The sequence below is a fragment of the Hyperolius riggenbachi genome, chromosome 5, assembly GCF_040937935.1.
Source record: "Hyperolius riggenbachi isolate aHypRig1 chromosome 5, aHypRig1.pri, whole genome shotgun sequence".
NCBI lineage: Eukaryota > Metazoa > Chordata > Amphibia > Anura > Hyperoliidae > Hyperolius > Hyperolius riggenbachi.
In genome coordinates this window covers 38,406,998-38,426,808 of record NC_090650.1, presented here as the reverse complement: position 1 = coordinate 38,426,808, position 19,811 = coordinate 38,406,998, and the positions used below count along the sequence as shown (strand labels likewise).

The 19,811-nt window shown below is 47.2% G+C and overlaps 1 long non-coding RNA gene across 5 annotated transcripts in view; it reads left to right on the top strand.

The window, feature by feature from the left end:
- Positions 1 to 19,811, top strand: part of LOC137518127 (uncharacterized) — a 123,808-nt gene that overhangs the window by 9,427 nt on the left and 94,570 nt on the right. The window contains exon 1 of one of the 5 annotated variants that reach the window (XR_011020741.1): positions 16,593 to 16,748. The exons of 2 other annotated variants lie outside the window; for them this stretch is intronic. This is a non-coding gene — a long non-coding RNA (uncharacterized lncRNA). Of the gene's footprint in view, positions 1 to 16,592; positions 16,834 to 17,164; positions 17,618 to 19,811 lie in introns of those variants that run through there. 2 more of the 5 variants (XR_011020745.1, XR_011020742.1) reach the window with 2 other exon arrangements.

The window sequence follows — 19,811 nt, the reverse complement described above, 5'->3', positions numbered from 1 at the left end:
TGGCCGCAGCGCAGCGGCCAGTTCGCACATTGGCCGGCCAGAACCCGAAGTGGCCGGCCACTTCTAGTTCTGGCCAAACTTCGGGTTCTGGCCGTAACATATATACTAAATCACATCTATACTGTAAGAATAAAGCCTGATGTGTAGCTGTGTCACTAATAGAGATGGTCAATGAGATGAAAATAATTCTGCGCTGATGCTGGTTTATGCAAATTTATGCACTCATTTTGCTCATGAAATCAAATATGTAGTTAAAATTTGGTTTGGTGACTACGAATTAAAGGGTACCTGAGAGACGGATGAAAAGAAAAGTGTTATACATCCCTTGGGCTTCCTCCAGCCCCTTTCAGGCTAATCGGTGTCTCGCTGTCATCTTCCACCACCTGAATCTTCTGCTATGAGTGGCGGTAATTCAGCCAGTCAGCACAGTCCGGCCGCGAGCCACTCCCACAGCCAGGAGCATTTTGCACCTGCGCAATAGTGCTGCGCAGGTGTAGTACGTTCCTGGCGGTGGAGTGTGTGCCCGATTGGCTCAAGTGCCTGGACCCATACCAGAAGATCCAGGTGGCGGAGAAGGACAGCAAGGAACTGATTAGCCTGAAGGGGGATGAAAGAAGCCCCAGGTATTTATAAAACTTTCATCTGTCTCAGGTTTAGTTTGTTACACAGGAAAACAAAAGAATTTGCGATAATTCAGGTTGGAGTGAGCTTGAGATGTCTCCCAGTGCATCACTGCTGAATATTTGCAAATGAACCATTGTTGCCCTTAGAAGCTAAACACACCTCCAGAACCGCTGGAATGCAATGATGTGTTAATGTGCTTGTTAATTAGTACAGAGCCATAATAATCCAACATGCATACAGACTGTTTTGGATTGTTTGATCCTCATTAGTGCATGGCATGGATTAATTTGGCTCTATGGAGTGGAGCTTGTAACACAGAGAGGTACAGATTAACCAGCAAGCTCATGGTGAACCAGAACTCTTTGAAGTGTGTGAGGGGCTACAATGGTCCTAAAAGCCCCCTTACTAAAATACTAAGGAAAACAAGTGTTTGCTTTCTTAAAACAGAAAGAATTAGCGATAATTCAGGTTGGAGTGAGCTTGAGATGTCTCCCAGTGCATCACTGCTGAATATATGCAAATTATGCAAATTAACCATTGTTGCCCTTAGAAGCTAAACACACCTCCAGAACTGGCCACTTGTCTTAGGAGTATGGGCTGGTGCACACCAAAAACCGCAAGCAGATCCGCAAAACGCTAGCAGATTTTGAAACGCTTTTTTTTATTTTTCTATGGCGTTTTGCTAGCGTTTTGCGGATTGCTGCTGCGGTTTTCAGTATAGTAGATTTCATATATTGTTACAGTAAAGCTGTTACTGAACAGCTTCTGTAACAAAAACGCCTGCAAAACCGCTCTGAACAGGCGTTTTTCAGAGCGGTTTGCGTTTTTCCTATACTTAACATTGAGGCAGAAACGCATCCGAAATCCAAAAAATGCCTCACCCAGGCATTTTTCGTTTCTGCAAAACGCCGCCTGCTCCGGTGTGCACCACCCCATTGAGATACATTGACCAAGCGGATCCGCAGCCGCAAGCGGATCTGAAAACGCCCAAAAAGCCGCTCGGTGTCCACCAGCCCTTAGTGAGTAAATTGTGTTCTACTTCAATCAACAGCAGTTGTGTCTGTTTTGGGGCTGGCAGGTCCACCACCGCCACCCTAACATTTTAAACGGTTTTAGTAATTTTTACCCTTCTGGCGCCTCTGTACAACTCTCTATCAAGATATACACCCTTGGTGGAAGGGTGCCACACCCTCCTTTTCCTCTATCCACAGAGAGCGACGTCGTAGTTCTGAGTGGGGACAGGCTTGTTCTCCCCACCTGCTTATTCAGTGGTTACCTTGGAGGTAACCCAGGTTTGTAAGTATAATACTTCCGTTTCATATTTTCTCACCCATTCTCCAATACATACTACACTATATTGGGCTCTCGGATTTCTGCTTTTCATCCATTGACAGTGAATGGGTCAGCTCTGTGCTTGCAGGCAGAATGCATGCAGCAGTATGCAAGCGCATCGTACTGCTGTGCAGCACATTGATGTGAACAGCAGAAGGGCTGTCTATACCCTTCTGCCGTTCTTGCATGTTATCACGTCATACACGCTTCCAAATGCGCACGGAACGAGTATGATGTGAACGAGGCCTAACTCTATGACTAAAAGTATTAGAGGCAGAAGATCAGCTGGATAGCCAGGTAACTAGTATTGTTTAAAAGGGAATAAAATGGCAGCCACCATATCCCTCTCACTTCAGTTGTCTTTTAAAATTCCTAAGCGTTGGCAGGTGAGATGCATTTTATGTTACATACATTCATTCAACAAGATTGTAATATACAAATTAGAGGAGTCTGAGTTGAGGAGCCGATGGAATCCTAACTTTCGGAGTCGCAGGATCTTTGTACCGACTCCACATCCCTGATTAATAGCACTTATTTTTCAATGACTTATACCTGTGTGCATCATTAATTAATGTTGTATTTACATAATGGTAAACTGGTAATATCCGTTGAAAAATAAGGTCTTTTATTGTGAGCGCAGTGTATAAAATGGTAAATAACTAGATTACATCGGGCACATGCTGATTTGTTGTGTTACAATTTACCACAAGTGCATACGGGACAGTGTATTTATCACAAGTGACTACGGGACAGTGTATATACCGCAGGTGACTACGGGACAGTGTATATACCGCAGGTGACTACGGGACAGTGTATTTACCGCAAGTGACTACGGGACAGTGTATTTACCGCAGGTGACTACGGGACAGTGTATATACCGCAGGTGACTACGGAACAGTGTATTTACCGCAAGTGACTACGGGACAGTGTATTTACCGCAAGTGACTACGGGACAGTGTATTTACCGCAGGTGACTACGGGACAGTGTATATACCGCAGGTGACTACGGAACAGTGTATTTACCGCAAGTGACTACGGGACAGTGTATATACCGCAGGTGACTACGGGACAGTGTATTTACCGCAAGTGACTACGGGACAGTGTATTTACCGCAAGTGACTACGGGACAGTGTATTTATAGCAAGTGACTACGGGACAGTGTATTACCGCAAGTGACTACGGGACAGTGTATTTACCGCAAGTGCATACGGGACAGTGTATTTACCGCAAGTGAATACGGGACAGTGTATTTACAGCAAGTGACTACGGGACAGTGTATTTACAGCAAGTGACTACGGGACAGTGTATTTACCGCAAGTGCATACGGGACAGTGTATTTACCGCAAGTGCATACGGGACAGTGTATTTACCGCAAGTGACTACGGGACAGTATATTTACCGCAAGTGACTACGGGACAGTGTATTTACCGCAAGTGACTACGGGACAGTGTATTTACCGCAAGTGACTACGGGACAGTGTATTTACCGCAGGTGACTACGGGACAGTGTATTTACCGCAGGTGACTACGGGACAGTGTATTTACCGCAGGTGACTACGGGACAGTGTATTTACCGCAGGTGACTACGGGACAGTGTATTTACCGCAGGTGACTACGGGACAGTGTATTTACAGCAAGTGCATACGGGACAGTGTATTTACAGCAAGTGCATACGGGACAGTATTTACCGCAGGTGACTACGGGACAGTGTATTTATCACAAGTGAATACGGGACAGTGTATTTACCGCAGGTGACTACGGGACAGTGTATTTATCACAAGTGAATACGGGACAGTATTTACCGCAGGTGTCTATGGGAAAGTGTTTCGTTTTAAATATCCGTGCAATACTGATATTTAACCACTTTACCCCCGCGCGTACGTATTTCTCCGTCCCTTTTTCCATCCTTTAAAAACCAGGGACGGAGAAACACGTACTTTCCGCGTTCCCGACGCTGCCCGCGCTCCCTCTCGTAAACACGCCGCCCGCCGCTAGTAAAACCGCCGCCGCCCGCTCGCCCAGAGATCAATGAACGGGAAAATCCATTCCCGTTCGTTGATCTAAGCCCCGCAATGATCAGCTGCTCTCCTATGGGCAGCGCGATCATTGTGAGAAAAAACTCACGTGTCCAGCCTCCTTATTCTTCCTCCAAGCTTCCGGAAGGAAGCTTGGAGGTCGCATTAAAACAAAAAGTTACTGTGGCCATCTTGTGGCCAAATAGTAAACTACACCCTACACATTTTTCACATACAAATAAATGACTTTTACACATAAAATTAACTCATTACCTCCCACACTCCCCATTTTTTTTTTTTGTAATTAAAAAAAAATTAAAAAATTTACAATTAAAAAAAATACATAAATAGTTACCTTAGGGACTGAACTTTTTAAATATTTATGTCAAGAGGGTATAACACTGTTACTTTATAAACTATGGGCTTGTAATTAGGGATGGACGCAAAACTGAAAAAAATGCACCTTTATTTCCAAATAAAATATTGGCGCCAAACATTGTGATAGGGACATAATTTAAATGGTTTTATAACCGGGACAAAAGGGCAAATACGTTTCATGGGTTTTAATTACAGTAGCATGCATTATTTAAAAACTATAATGGCCGAAAACTGAAAAATAATTATTTTTTTCCCCACATTTTTCCTATTTTCCCATTAAAACACATTTAGAAAAAAATAATTCTTGGCATAATGTCCCACCTAAAGAAAGCTTAATTGGTGGCGAAAAAAACAAGATATAGTTCATTTCATTGCGATAAGTAATAATAAAGTTATAGACGAATGAATGGAAGGAGCGCTGAAAGGTGAAAATTGCTCTTGTGCTCAGGGGGTAAAACCCCTCAGTGGTGAAGTGGTTAAAAGACCTATGTCGCGAAAATCTTAAAATTTTAAATACATGTAAACCTATGCAAATAAGAAGTACGTTTGTTCCAGAGTAAAATGAGCCATAAATTACTTTTCTCCTATGTTGCTGTCACTTAGTTAGTCCTCCCTCCCCTCCGCCTATTTGATTGAACAGGACGGCGATCCGTCCTGTTCTCCTCCTCTCATAGGCATTAGCCTATGAGACGATGGTGATCCCCAGCCAATCAGAGGCCGGGGATCGCCGATCTCGTACAGCACTGCCGGAGACTGCAGCTCTGTACTAATGTAAACAAAGGGAATTTCTTTCCCCTTCTTTCCCCTTTCGTTTACAAATAGTCTGCTTGCTGCGATCAGCGGCTAGCAGGCTAATCACGGAGCTCGGCACTGTAAATGGGCAGGGAACGATCGCGCATGCGTGCTGCCATTCCCTGGAAAACTACAGTTCCAGGACTTGACGCCGATCGGCGTTAGGCGGTCCTGGGGCTGCCGCCGTGTTCACGCCCATTGGCGTGACGCGGTTGTTAGGTAGTTAAAGTAGCAAAAAAGTTTCTGTACCGTACTTTTTATTTTTAAAGGCACTTAGTGAATGGCAGTTGCTCCGTCCATCTGCCAAAAAAGTGTGCAGGGAGGCTGGCCAGCATCTTTGTATAATCTTTTTCAGGGAATGTCTTTAGAAAGAACTAGTGGACCTAAGCCCGTTTAAAAACGGGCTAGGTCTGTCACTGCGCATGCGCCCGCTGCGCGCGTACATTTGCGCCGTGCGCCCATCCGCCCCTTCGCCCATTATCGCTCACCGCCCGTCACTGTCCCTCAATGTTTCTGTGTCCCTACACTTGCGCAAAGCGCATGTGGGACACACACAGGGACATGGGATGCAGAGACAGTAGGGTTTTATTATAGAGGCTAAATGTCATGCTGAGAATCCCCCACAAAGAGATGGGCTACTCCAAAACCCGTCGATAATGTCAGATTTCTACTACCTACAGTAAGTGACAGCAACATAGGAGAAAAGTAATGTATGGCTCATTTTACTCTGAAAGAAATATACTTCTTATTTGTATGTGTTTTTAAATTTTAAGATTTTTGCGACAATTCCTCTTTAAAGAGAACCCGAGGTGGGGTTCTAAGAATGAAATCTGCGCTCAGAGGCTGGGTCTGCTTATATTGCCCAGCCTCTGTTGCTATTTTAATCCCCCCTATGTTCCCCCTGCGCTCCGCTCTCCCCCATAAATAACAGCCGCGCTGCCGACATGCAGCATGTCACAGCGGGCTGTGTTTACCTTTTGTCCTGTCAGTCTCATTGCTCCCCCGCCTCCTGCAGAGCTCCGGTTCCCGCCTGCATCCCTTCCCTCCCCGCTGATTGGAGGGAAGGGACGTGGGTGGGGAGCAGCGCTATGCAGGAGGCGGGGAAGCTGCAGAGAGTGACAGGACAAAAGCAAACACAGCCCGCTGTGACACGCTGCATGTCGGCAGCGCGGCTGTTATTTATGGGGGAGAGCGGAGCGCAGGGGAACTTGGGGGGGATTGAAATGGCAACAGAGGCTGGGCAATATAAGCAGACTCCGCCTCTGAGCGCACATTCCATTCTTAGAACCCCACCTCGGGTTCTCTTTAAGTTTGCTGAAAGCTGTGCCTATTTTTAACTGACGGCTTTATTAAACATATGCCCGGGAGCCCTCTTAGGTGAGGTACCATCCCCACTTGGCCTTTAGGAAGGATCTACCAACCGCTGCTTCAATAAAAGTTCATGCCACAGCCAGGTTGTGGGGTGAGTCCCCTACCGAAGTAGTGTAACAGAGGGAAACTGGATAGACCAGCAGGAGGCACCCAAAAGAAGGAAAGTACTGCAGAGCTCAGTGTGGAACTGCGAAGTAATAAATCCTAAAAGTACATAAAAAGGACTGATCCTACCTTAATAAGGAGGCTTGAAGAACTTTATGACAAAAAGGTATAGACTTTTATTCAGCGTTTCAAAGCGTAAGCTGCTTCCTCAAGTCAATTAGCGTTCCTCGCAGTACAGTACAGAGCACTGAGAACACACATTCATTTGTGGGCACCTGCTACTCTATCCAGTATAGCATATCTACAACTCCTGCCTGCTGCTTCTTTATGTGGGAACCCTATTGGAGGCTTTCCAGCTGGAACACTCCAGTCATACTATACATCAATCCAAGGAAATGTAGAGGCGGCACACCACTGGCTTTGCTAAATAAATCGTGTATTGCGATGCAACAGAACAAACACATTTCAAACATTTGAATTCCCCATTTGACAGCTTATTACCGGTTACTGTATATCTTATGTGGTGTGAAAGTGATCTTCAATGTGGGCAGGACTACAAGAGCAGAGAGAGACTATTGAAAGAGGGCGCATGCAACATTGTGTATCAGAAACCAATGTACCCCAGCACTGTGACTCACCCAGGGCTACAGCCTGGTCCGCCGGTGCACAATCCTTCTGTGGGTCACCACCTCCACATACAGGAAACCAGACAACCAATGAAGTAGGCACTCAATTGGCGATAATTAATCTTGCGTTTAATGCATAAAGCTGCTCAATACAATATGTTTTGGAGTCCCCCCCCCCCCCCTTCCTCAGATGGGGGGACCCCCGAAACATGTCGTGTTGAGCAGCTTTATCCATTAAACGCAAGATTAATTATCACCAATTGAGTGCCTCCATTCGTTAACAGTTAACATGGTGTTGGAAAAGGAAAGAAAACGGCAAACCAAGATTTGTTGTACTCACAATTTGATGCCCATTTTCTGGAGTACCTGGATGTATGTGCAGAGGCTCTCTGGGTGACTTCCCCGGCCAGCACAAGTACTGTGAGAGCTGCTGGTAGTTGCGGCCTACTATTCAGCAGAAGCCGGGGTCTCAATTAGTTGCCGGGGCCTAGCCGCGGGGGAAGGTCAGCGTGGAGCAAAGTTTTTGGTTAAGAAACTTTCATATTCTTTTTGTTTACAGGCAAAGGAAACTTACATTTTTATATAGTGAGTAACCTATATGAGTGCCCCACTACAATATAATAATCACATTTGCAATGTTATTGTCCAATACAACAAGGCAGTGTAAAAGTAGCCTTTACCTCTGTTCTTCAAGGCAAAGAAAAAAATGCAAATGAAGATGACTAAACTAGTAAATTTGACCTGGATTGTTTAAAAGTGCTATCATGTTGTAAATATTTGCAACCCCTCCTGGGTTATATCACACCACAGCAAGAACTTCTAAAAACATACTGTAAAACTGTATACTGTAAAATCATATGATTATAGTACCTTCCCAGTATAGATAACCAGAGAGCGCCCCCCCCCCCCCTCCCAGTATAGGTAGACAGAAAGTGTTTCCCAGTTTAGGTAACAAGAGTGTCCCTCCTGTATAGGTAGTCAGAGCATGCCCCCCCAATATAGGTGGTCAGAGAGCTCCCTCCTAGTAAAGGTGCCCAGAGAGAACCTCCCAGTATATATAGCCAGACAACCCACCCCCCAGTGACACCCCCACCACCACAACACACACAGTACAGGTACCCCCATCATCATGCAAAATTTGCAGAGGAGGGGTTTACAACTCGCCTCTCCAGGACACAGAAGGCACAAGCTACCCATCCTCATCTTTCCCTCCTAGACGCTCTGTTTATAGTGTGACTGCCATCTGTGACAAATGTCGCTCACACCATAGAGGCAGAGCACTTAGGAAGAAAGGATGCAGAAGGGTTGTGTGCGGCCGGATCCTGGAGAGATGACTTGTATACCACTCCCCTCGATTCTGCGTCCATGGCAGGGAGCCTTCTGCACATGTGCAGTTACATGTCTTTACGAACTGGACATGCACAGAACTCTCCCAAACACTGGCGCACGAATGCCCCTGGCACCTGGATATTAAAAGGACACCTGAATGCTTAACTACTTTAAGACCGCCTCATGCCAATGGGCGTGACCGTGGCAGCAGCTCCAGGACCGTCTAGCGCCAATTGGCATCAAGTCCTGGGGCTACAGTTTCCCAGGGAACGGCCGCACACATGCGCGATCGTTCCCTGCCACTTCACGGAACGGAGCTGATCGTGGCTAGCAGGCTGATTGTAAACAAAAGGGGAAAGAAATCCCCTTTGTTTACATGCGTACAGCGCTGCGATCCCCAGCCTCTGATTTGCCGGGGATCACCGTCCTCTCATAGGCTGATGCCTATGAGAGGCGGAGAACAGGACAGATCGCCGTCCTGTTCAATTCTTCAGGCGGAGGGAAGGAGAGGGAGGAAGGCGGCGGCAATGAGAGCCTCAATGAGGCTAAGGGGGGAAAAAAAGTGACAGCGGTGATCGGACCCCTCCGGCAGCATGTCCCCTTAGGGACAAAAATAGGTGGTGAGTCCGATCGCCATACTTAGCTGGGCTGTGCAGGAGGCTGAAAAGCCTGCACAGCCCAGTGCTGCAAAAATGAGCCTTGGGGTTTAACACTGCGGTCATCAAGTGGTTAAAGGACACCTAAACTGACCCCATGGTTCTCAAACTAAACATGCTAATGTGTGTTGTAAGGGGTTCTAATTCCTACAGTTCCTGCCGTTAGATGGGCTACTCTTCCCATTCATGGCTCTTACAGGATCTAGTGGAACAGAAGACAAAGATGGAGCACATGCTCTATCCAGTCCACCCTCCCTGTATGCCCGTGCTTATGTCAGACACAAAATGGGTGCACTTTGTTTAGGGAAGAAAAAAAAGGTCACTCACAGGTAAATTAAATGGTTACACATATTATATGAAGCAACATGATGCAGGAAGTAGTTGTAAGAGTAATGTAAAGGAGGTCACTTGTTACAGGCTGGGCATTGTGGACTTGATATTGGAGGCATATGGGCACTTGGTCTTTAGGGGCATAATGGCAGTTCTTGTTGTAGAGGGGAAACTATAGCTGTGCTTACACAGAGAATTGAATGTGTGCATTTAACATTGGGAAGCCTCCCCGTGGCGCTCCTAGATAGTGCTAATGTAGCATGAACTAATTCCCGCAGGGCAACCGCTTTGCAGTATTGGTTTTTGACCCTGCATAATTTGGCATGCGAAAGCAAATGCATATTTGCATGAGCATTGCCTCATGAATAGCCAATAAGGCCAAATTTGCCAAGCCAGATATGTCAGGTGTTCACTTGGTGTTTAACCTGCCTGGCGTTCTATTAAGATCGCCAGGCAGGCTGCGGGAGGGTTTTTTTTGAATAAAAAAAAAAATATTTCATGCAGCCAACTGAAAGTTGGCTGCATGAAAGCCCACTAGAGGGCGCTCCGGAGGCGTTCTTCCGATCGCCTCCGGCGCCCAGAATAAACAAGGAAGGCCGCAATGAGCGGCCTTCCTTGTTTTGCTTATATCGTCGCCATAGCGACGAGCGGAGTGACGTCATCGACGTCAGCCGACGTCCTGACGTCAGCCGCCTCCGATCCAGCCCTTAGCGCTGGCCGGAACTTTTTGTTCCGGCTACGCTGGGCTCAGGCGGCTGGGGGGACCCTCTTTCGCCGCTGCTCGCGGCGAATCGCCGCAGAGCGGCGGCGATCAGGCAGCACACGCGGCTGGCAAAGTGCCGGCTGCGTGTGCTGCACTTTATTTGAGCCAAATCGGCCCAGCAGGGCCTGAGCGGCAGGCTCCGGCGGTACTGGACGAGCTGAGCTCGTCCAGACCGCCCAGCAGGTTAATGCACACATTCAATTCTCTGTGTAAGCATTTCGAAACTATAGCTGTGCCTGCTTGTTGAAAGAATGATACTATGGTGGTGTTTGTTATAGTTCAAATGTTAGAGTTGCACTTGTTCTGTTGGTAACATTTTGGATGTACTTGTCATAGGTGGGACATTTTAGAGCAGCTTGTTATTTTGTACAGAGGGGACATGACATTACGGTGGCACTTGTCACTGGGGTCAGGCACAGTGGAAGTACATGTACATTGTGAGGAGGAGGTAACTAGGAAGTGGTGGGTGTCAAGCCACCAGAGACTTTAACGGGAAAGTAGGTTAGGGGTGTTTTGCTGAAGGTACTAAAACTGTTAAAAAAATGGCAGGGCGCTATCCCGGACAGCAATGGGAGCAGGGATACACAATGCCAGGGATGCACAGGCGCAGTGGTCCGCCGACTCTAAATCGGTGAAAATGAAACTAGCTGTTGGCGGGAGAATGGGGGATCGTGGAGGACCGCGCGGGCACAGGAAGGCTGCAGGGGGATGGGAGAAGCCCCAGGTAACTGAAACACTTTCTTTTTTACAGTTAAGATTCCCTATCAGGCCTCTTGAACACTGCAAATCACAAATCCGATTCAGAATTTCCCTGGATGCTATCAACACAAGAAGAAAACCACAGAAAAAAAAAAGCAGCAAGTAGTACCAATTCCAATTAGCAAATCGGAGTCCCATGTAAAATCGCATCAAAATCATAAATCGAATCGCATGCAGTATGCAAGAGTCCTCACTCTCACTGTTAGTGCATACTTTTTGAAGTAACGCACTGCATGCAATATGTTAGGATGACACACATGGTTATACCGGTCTGGTCGCACAGTGAATATCACGCACAGGGTTATCATTGCAGTGCGACTTTCTGCAGTGCAACACCCCACTGTGAATGTAGCCTAAGGAGACTCAGGCCTTTTTCACACTATGGGCTCCATTCACTAAAGTGTGATAACTGCTATCACAGCAGTTATTAAGCCAGCTGCCGTGCGTGAACAGCGTTACTTCGCGTGATAAGCGAAGATTTGCCCGCGATCACAGGCGCTTTTCACATGAAAGGTGCCCAACTCGGTTTTTTTCTTCATTCCGTTTATGTATCTGTTAAAGTGGAATCATTGTCCCCTTGCCAGCTCGCTGGGCTGCAAGCTCTGGCATCGCTCAGATCGGGGGGGGGGGCACTTGTGATTGCAATATTATGTTATTGGTTTAAATTTAAATAGTTTTACACTATGGTACTCCTTCTCAAGGTTTCTTTTCACTCTTTCTCGAGGTTTAAAAAAGGTTAATGGAGTAGAGGTGCTATGATTCCTGGCTACAATAGCACCCTATATACTGCTATTGCGGCCTTCCTTGCCGCAATAGCAGTATAGAGGGTGCTATTGTGGCCAGGAACACGAAGAATCACTCGTGTTCCCAGCCTGTCGGTGCCGGTCGCCAAAACCGGAAATAGCCGCCGGCGGGAAAAGGAGGATCGGAGCGAGGCTGCGAGGGCACCAGACAGCTGCAGGGGGCTGATGGAAGCCCCAGGTGAGTAAAACTTTTTTTTTTGTGTGACTTAAGTGACCCTTTAATACAGTGCTTACAGATTGTAACTTAGGTTCACATACTTTTATGTTATTGACACTATTTGCATCGACCCATGATCTATTATGACCACGCCCACTCACATGGGGCCCCCTACATTTATTCTGCACAGGGGCCACTGTTGACTTTGTCCGTCATTGACTAAACATAATATTCCTCCAATGTGATCTGAAGAAAAAAGGGTAAGGCTACTGAGGATGGATGGGGAGAGAGAGGTGCTTATTAACAGCCTGTAAGGGCCCAAATTGCTTTTTAAATCGCTAGTGTAATGCAAACTATATGGTAGAGATCTCACTGTGGCGATTGCCAAAGATTTGCGGTAAACGCAAACACGACACATGCATCTTTTTGCGATTTTAGAGCTATCATGATTGTAATGTATTTAAACCGTGAATCACAATTCAAAAAATGTACAGCATTAAATGTACGATAATCGCAAAAAAAGCCAGCGTTTTGCTATCCCCAGTGTGAACGGGGCTCAAGGGAGAGTGTAAGGCAGTTTCTAGGCTTCAAGCCGGAAGGAGGAAGCGAGTCTTGCATTGCGACCAATAGGACGTGTGCAAGACGTTTGGAACGCAGGAAAGCCGACGGACTTATGGGTAACTAACCCCCTCTCTCCCAGCCGCACAGCTGAGGCAATTAAGCCTCATTTAAATCACAAATTAGAGTCCTTAGGGACTCGTGAGCTCCATGCCTGGTGAGAGGTATATGGAGGCTGCATATTTATTTCCTTATAAGCAATACCAGTTGCCTGGTTATGCTGCTGATCCTCTGCCTCTAATCCATTTAGCCATAGACCCTGAACAAGCATGCAGCAGATCAAGTGTTTCTGAAATAATATTCAGATCTGACAGCTGCATTAGCTGAATGCTTGTTTCTGATGCAGATTCAGACACTACTGCAGCCATATAGATTAGCAGGGCTGCCAGACAATGTGCATTGTGTAAAAGGAAATAAATATGGCAGCATCCATTGACCTCTCACTACAGTTGTCCTTTAAGTTACCTGGGGCTTGTACCAGTTTACTGCAGGGGACAGACCTATGCTCCGGTCCCCCACAGCGCCCTCCTTTCGTTCTAATGCGCTGCCCTGGTCCGCGGGCCTCCTAATCGTGCTCCCATGGACGAGAGCGCTCTGCATATGTGCAATATGAAAAACTATGTACTACACATGCAGAATGCTGTCGCCAGCGTTTTGCGATTTTGTGAGTGATTTGTATTTTAGCTCTTACCTGCGCGTTATATTTTTTTCACAGTGCTTTTTCTAAGCGCTTTTGCAGAGCGATTTGTATTTTCACTTTCTGACTCAAGTCAGGAAATGAACTCTTTGATCTGGAAAATAATAAATACAATGTATGTATTCTTAAAAGCGCTCGGGAAATCACCATACAAAGCGTATTTTCAAGCGTTTTGCGATTCCCTATACCTTCCATTGAGGCAAATCACCCCAAAAATGGTACCTGCAGCGCTTTGGTGAGCAGATTGGAATCGAACCGCTCATATGTGAACACTCATAGGGAATCATTGCACAAAAGCTTTTAGGGCGATTTTGAAAATCACTGGCGCTTAAAATACCCTAAAAGCGCCCAAGCTATTAAAGTGAAACTTTTTTTTTTTTTTCAGCTTTCAGTTCCACTTTGAAGGGAACCTTATCTCAAAATAGTTTCACTTACCTGAGGCTTTTACCAGCCCCCTGCAGCCAACCTGTGCCCTCTACATGCTGGAGCAATGCTCCAGTCCCCTGAAGCAGCTAAGTTTCATGCACCTGCATGGCCCTGGCTGCGCACATCTACGCTCTCGCTCACATCGCTGTCCTGCGCATGCAAAATAAGAGAAATCAGGGTCGGCGACGTGAGCGAGAATGCGTGTCTAGGGCCGTGCAGGCGCAGTGGCCCTGGTTCTCTTTAACTCACTTCTCCAGGTACGCAGCCTGCTGCACATATGCAAAGGACTGTGAAGGTGGGGCTTAACAAATTCCAAAGGGAATTTACATCAGTTTTTTTTTTAAGTAATATCAGCCCAGGATGAGCGTCAAAACTCCATAAACTAATTTCTGGTCTCAGAAATCTAATTCTATGGCATCTATACTACATTCACATTGTAATTCCTACTAGCGGTGACACCCCGGCGTCGCTGACCGTGAGGAAATTCCATTTAAAGAAGAAAAAAAAAGACACTGCAGCTGGACGCCCTTGGGGACCCAGCACCCAGGGGCACTTGTCCTACCCCGCCCCCCCCAGCTACGCCCCTTTGCTAGAGACACAGCTACCTGGAGGATGAAGGTGACCTGCAACTGGGAAATGTGATGGAGCGTGCGCCGTGTGAGCTGCGCTGTGTACGCTGATGTGCGGTGTACTGCTGAGCTGTCACTTCCTTTGCTGGGCTGTGGGCTCTGGCATTGCTCACATCACACTCCATCACAGAGAAAGGGTTAATTGTCTTCTCCAGTCTCACAAGCTTTTGACTGTGGGGCGGAGCTTAAAAAATGTTAGAGGTGGGGCTTAGCACACATAGGGGCGGGGCTTTCGCGGTATCCCGTGCACCCTTTTGGAAGGGAACATTATCAGGGGCAAACCCAGGATTTGCAAGGGGGGGGGATTTCTGAAAGGTCTCCCTCAACCACGCACAATACAGTATAATAATATGGTAGGACATCATGCTAGGTATACATAATTCAATTTCCCAACCGACCAGATCAGGAGCAGTTTGGATACAGATAATAATGAGGACAGCCGACATTGCTAATGAAGGGGAAAGCGAAGCATTCACACAGCAGGGCACAGCACTGTGCTCATACCTGACTCTGTTAAGTTCTCCAGAGCTGCTTCATGCTCTGCACATACAATGCTGCTCAATCCAAAGTCAACTGTAGAAGGGAAGCAAAGGGGGTGGGGCTGTGAGCTGCAGGATACCTGCAGATATTCTGGTGTCTCAACTTGTGCCTGTCTCCAGAAACTGCACCGGCCCTGGTCTAAAGGGGGATTCTGGGCAGCTGTAATCCCCCCCTGCATTTTCCTATGATTATAGTGCCCTAAGCAGCAATTCAGGGCAAAGATCTGCCTTAGGCTCAACACACACCATACAATCTTAGTTGTTCAATCTTACCACTTTCATGTAGTATAAGGCCACATACAGACATCAGACCATAGTCTTTGGAAAATGAAAGATCACAGACCAATCTTACCACCCTTCATGTAGTATGAGAGCCATACCTTCACAGTCTTTTCTATGGAGCTGAACTCCACATCAGACAGAAATCTTTGCAAGATGCTGCACACACAGATGCTGTACAGACACAAAAGATCAGTATCTGCAAAAGATCTGTTCCTGCCAAAAATCCAATCCTGCAAATTGCAATGATAGTCTATGAGATCTGCAGATCATCATACACACATGATTTAACTGACATTCATCTGCAGATCTGCAGATCTGAAAATCCATCCTGGTGGATCTGATCTGCAGATGAATGTCAGTTAAATCATGTGTGTATGAGGATCTGCAGATCTCATAGACTATCATTGCAATTTGCAGGATTGGATTTTTGGCAGGAACAGATCTTTTGCAGATACTGATCTTTTGTGTCTGTACAGCATCTGTGTGTGCAGCATCTTGCAAAGATTTTTTCCTGATGTGGAGTTCAGCTCCATAGAAAAGACTGTGTAGAGTATGGCTCTTATACTACAGGAAGGGTGGTAAGATTGGTCTGTGATCTTTCATTTTCCAAAGACTATGGTCTGATGTCTGTATGTGGCCTAAGAGCTTATCTAATCAATCATACTAGGTATTTTAAATCTGTTGGCCCTTATACTACATAGATTTGGTAAATCTGTACAACCAAGATTGTATGGTGTGTGTTGAGCTTTAAGGTAGCCACACACGATACACTAAAATGATCCGATTTTATGGCAATTCGCTAAAAACGATCGTATCTCCCAAAAACATTGAAAGCTTTTTTTCATTCGACTGAAAAATCCGATCAGACTTCCTGTTTTCTTCGATTTGTATCGATCTGGAATGCCAGATATTTTTCTTCAATCTTTCTAAAGATTGTATGGTGTGTGTTAGATAGTCAGTTTATCAACATACACACCCAAGCAATTTTCTCAGTTTCCAATCATTTTTATCATAATTTTGGAAAAATTGAACATAGATGTGTGGTACATTGGTCATATTTTTGAAATGTTACAATCAGTCAGAAAAATTGATTGCAATTCTTAAATTGAACAGATATTTAAAAAATTGTATGGTGTGTGTGGCCACCTTTAGAAAATACGCTGATTGGTTAATGTATAATTGCTCCTCACGGCAGTACATCATTTATCATCCAAGGATAAACATCATTCAGAACTCTACTAATTCCGACTCTCATAAATCTCTATACATCGCATCTATTTTCCCTTACAGTGTCACTTCTACTACCGGTCACTAGGGGGAGCTCCGGGTCTCTACTATCAGGACTGCCGCTCTCTGCAGTGCTTGTTCCTGGAGCTTCTGCCGGGGCATGTCGGGCCTGAGAGCTCCTGGCTGTCGGGCCTGAGAGCTCCTGGCTATCGGGGATACAGAGAGAGGCCACACGTCTGTCTCCGCCGCTGCTCTCTCCGCGAGGACGGTGTATGCCATTATGACGTCATGGTAGCTATTGTGACGCACGCGGACCTCTCGTGTACCGCTGAGGATGGCAGTGCCACGTGACCTCTGCTATTGCTGTGTCATGCTGGTAGGGAAAGTCCCAGCCTGTCACCACCACTAGACTCTGCGCTGCCTTTATTATGGCTGCAGACACAGCTACCTGGAGGGAGGAGGTGACGTGCGCTGTGTATGCTGATGTGCGGTGTATGCTGAGACTGGGGGCTCTGGTGCTCTTGCCCACATCACACTCCCATCACAGCAAAAGGATTCCCTTCATTTTCCTCTCCAGGCTCCCAGCCCGGCGAGCCCGCTCCGCGCACAAGCATATGACCTGGGGGGAGGTTAACGAATGTTAGAGGCGGGGCTTAGCGCGCGTAGGGGGTGGGGCTTTTCGCGGTATCCCGTGTGCCCTTTTCGAGGGTAACATTAAAGTGCCCTAAGCAGCAATTCAGGGCAAATATCTGCCCTAGAAAAGTCGCTGATTGGGCAATTCTGTTGTGTTTGTTTTTCTTTACAGTCTTACATCATTTATTAGCCCAGGACGAGCATCAGAACTCTATTTTACCTTATATGGTGTCATTTCTACTGCCGGCCGCTAGGGGGAGGCCCGGGTCTTTACTATCAGGACAGCCGCTCTATGTATTCTGCTTCTTGCTGGTGTATGTATGTCGGGCCTGAGAGAGTTCCTGGCTAATGGCAATCGGAGATGCAGAGAGAGAGGCTACACGTCTGTCTCCGTCGCTGCCGCCGTTTTGTCTGCGAAGCGGTGTATGACGTCATGGCAGCTATTGTGACGCACGCGGGCCACTCGTGTACCGCGGAGGATGGCACCTGCAGTGCCACGTGACCTCTGCTATTGCTGTGCCATGCTGGTAGGTAAATGAAGCCCAAGGCCCAACCTGTCACCAACACTAGACTCTGCACTGCCTTTATTATTATTGCTACCTGGAGGATGGAGGTGTCGTGCAACTGGGAAATGTAAGGGAGTGTATGCTGCATTGCTGTGTATGCTGCATTGCTGTGTGAGCTGTGTATGCTGCATTGCTGTGTATGCTGCATTGCTGTGTGAGCTGTGTCTGTGCTCCAACATTTCACCATAAATTGTGAAAATAGCACACAAAGGAGTTGTCAGCCATAATGTAAAAAATTAGGTTTACTTACCTGGGGCTTTCTCCAGCCCCTTGCAGCCGACTGTCCCACGTTGACCGTTCCGCTCTCTGCCGCCGTCCCGGGTTCCCCGCATGGTGCAGAGGCCCGCGGTCTGCCTTTCTGTGCGAAGCGCCGCTGTCAATCATGGCCACATGGTCCGCGCGCACTGGGCAGGTGCAGTAGTTATGCGCAGTGTGTTGCGGACCACGTGGGCTTAATTGCAAGCGGCGGTTCACGCAGGCGCAGTAAGGCCGACCCCGCGGTCAACTCTTGCACTGTGCGTGGAGCCCGGGACGTCGGCGGAGAGAGGAGTGGTCGGCGTGGGACAGTTGGCTGGAGAAAGCCCCAGGTGAGTAAACCTCATTTTTAAATATTTGGCTGATGATCCTTTAAAGTGTTGCTGATGTAGGAAAAAAGAAAGTTAAACTTACCTGGGGCTTCTATCAGCCCCCTGCAGTCACCCTGTGCCCTCGCCGGTACTCAAGGATTCTCTGGTCCTCCTCCGTGGCCCTGGTTTGACTCTGCCAACTGAGCCATTCGATGGCCACTGCACCTGCGCAGCCCTGGCCAATGCACATCCTCGGCACTCCTGTCAGCATTCTGTGCAGGCACACTACGAGAAAATCTCTATTGCGCCTGCACAGGACGCTCCCGGCAACAAGAGCACGTACAAAGATGAGTGGCCATAGACTGGCAAGATCCAAACCCAGCCGCGGCAGGGGACCGTTAAGTATCGGGGCGGGCACATGGCGACTGCGGGGGGCTGGTTGAAGCCCTAAGTAAGTCAATCTCGTTTTTTTCTTCATCAGTTTAGGTTTCTGTTAAAGTGAAATCAATAAAATCATTGTCCCCTTGCCAGCTCGCTGAACTGCAGGCCCTGGCATCGATCAGATTGGGGGGGGGGCACTTGTCTAATGTCGGTACTGAGCACTAACTAGCACCCGGCTGTTGCAGGAGAGCAGCTGACAGGTGGTGAATTCACAGCCTGTCAGCTGCCAATCTGAGAGGCTTGTTGCGCACCGGCTGGCTCAGTCTCCACCACTCCACACTCGATCGGCGCGCTCACGATTCACGTTTGCGGGAATACCAACACTGCCTCGGTGTATCACACAGCTTTCTATTCCGCATCAACACTCCTCTCTAGTGTGGAATATGGAAAACTGTATACTCACCTTCGGTAGTTTTCCTTTCCTGGTGTTTCCCATGTCAGCATACGTATGGGCAAAGCCCCACCTCCTTTGCCCTAGTAGGAGGTCCTTAGATATTAAATAGCCTAGACTAGCCCCATGCCATCATTCTAAGTAACTAGAACGAGCCGACAGCATAGGGCGGGCCCGTATGCTGACATGGGAAACACCAGGAAAGGAAAACTACCGAAGGTGAGTATACAGTTTTCCATATTCCCTGGTGTTTACCATGTCAGCATACGTATGGGCAATAACTAGACAGACCATGGGTGGGTATGCTGCTAATCACCCAATTTAATTCACACAAAAACATAATACATCCTTAAATAGCATTACTGACAGCAGAGGAAATAATAGCTTTCCCAAAATTAACAGAAGAAAGGGCTGCAAAGTCAATACAATAATGCTTAAGAAAAGTATGGTTAGAGGCCAACTGCTGGAGCCCGCATATATGCGGAGGTAAGGGAATATCCAAGGATCCTGCTGGAGGCGAGGACAAAAAAGAGAATGATGGCATGGGGCTAGTCTAGGCTATTTAATATCTAAGGACGTCCTACTAGGGCAAAGGAGGTGGGGCTTTGCCCATACGTATGCTGACATGGTAAACACCAGGGAAATGAGAGCTGTGTGACACTCGAGGCAGTGTTGATATCCCCGCACACATCAATCGTAAGCATGCTGATCAAGGGTGGAGATGGAACCAGCCAGTGCCCAGCACACGGGGGAGAGC